This window comes from Pseudophryne corroboree, chromosome 9, assembly GCF_028390025.1.
Source record: "Pseudophryne corroboree isolate aPseCor3 chromosome 9, aPseCor3.hap2, whole genome shotgun sequence".
NCBI lineage: Eukaryota > Metazoa > Chordata > Amphibia > Anura > Myobatrachidae > Pseudophryne > Pseudophryne corroboree.
Window position 1 is genome coordinate 400,341,288 of NC_086452.1, and position 1,664 is coordinate 400,342,951.

Below are 1,664 nucleotides of genomic sequence, written 5' to 3' on the forward strand. Positions count from 1 at the left end.
CCTCTGTGTCGGCAGTCGCTCGTCCATCCATAATTGTATACCACCTACCCGTGGTTTTTTTTTTTCTATCTTCTTGATACTAGTAGCTTACTTTAGGAGTCTGCAGTGCTGAGTCTGACAGACAGTGTCCAGCAGGTCCGTCATTACATAATATATACCTGTCCGGCTGCAGTACTAGTGTGATATATATATATATTTTAATTTTATCTCATTATCATCCAGTCTATATTAGCAGCAGACACAGTACGGTAGTCCACGGCTGTAGCTACCTCTGTGTCGGCAGTCGCTCGTCCATCCATAATTGTATACCACCTACCCGTGGTTTTTTTTTTTTCTATCTTCTTGATACTAGTAGCTTACTTTAGGAGTCTGCAGTGCTGAGTCTGACGGACAGTGTCCAGCAGGTCCGTCATTACATAATATATACCTGTCCGGCTGCAGTACTAGTGTGATATATATTTTTTAATTTTATCTCATTATCATCCAGTCTATATTAGCAGCAGACACAGTACGGTAGTCCACGGCTGTAGCTACCTCTGTGTCGGCAGTCGCTCGTCATCCATAAGTATACTAGTATCCATCCATCTCCATTGTTTACCTGAGGTGCCTTTTAGTTGTGCCTATTAAAATATGGAGAACAAAAATGTTGAGGTTCCAAAAATAGGGAAAGATCAAGATCGACTTCCACCTCGTGCTGAAGCTGCTGCCACTAGTCATGGCCGAGACGATGAAATGCCAGCAACGTCGTCTGCCAAGGCCGATGCCCAATGTCATAGTACAGAGCATGTAAAATCCAAAACACCAAATATCAGTAAAAAAAGGACTCAAAAATCTAAAATAAAATTGTCGGAGAAGCGTAAACTTGCCAATATGCCATTTACCACACGGAGTGGCAAGGAACGGCTGAGGCCCTGGCCTATGTTCATGGCTAGTGGTTCAGCTTCACATGAGGATGGAAGCACTCAGCCTCTCGCTAGAAAAATGAAAAGACTCAAGCTGGCAAAAGCACAGCAAAGAACTGTGCGTTCTTCGAAATCCCAAATCCACAAGGAGAGTCCAATTGTGTCGGTTGCGATGCCTGACCTTCCCAACACTGGACGTGAAGAGCATGCGCCTTCCACCATTTGCACGCCCCCTGCAAGTGCTGGAAGGAGCACCCGCAGTCCAGTTCCTGATAGTCAGATTGAAGATGTCAGTGTTGAAGTACACCAGGATGAGGAGGATATGGGTGTTGCTGGCGCTGGGGAGGAAATTGACAAGGAGGATTCTGATGGTGAGGTGGTTTGTTTAAGTCAGGCACCCGGGGAGACACCTGTTGTCCGTGGGAGGAATATGGCCATTGACATGCCTGGTGAAAATACCAAAAAAATCAGCTCTTCGGTGTGGAAGTATTTCAACAGAAATGCGGACAACATTTGTCAAGCCGTGTGTTGCCTTTGTCAAGCTGTAATAAGTAGGGGTAAGGACGTTAACCACCTCGGAACATCCTCCCTTATACGTCACCTGCAGCGCATTCATAATAAGTCAGTGACAAGTTCAAAAACTTTGGGCGACAGCGGAAGCAGTCCACTGACCAGTAAATCCCTTCCTCTTGTAACCAAGCTCACGCAAACCACCCCACCAACTCCCTCAGTGTCAATTTCCTCCTTCCCCAGGAATGCCAA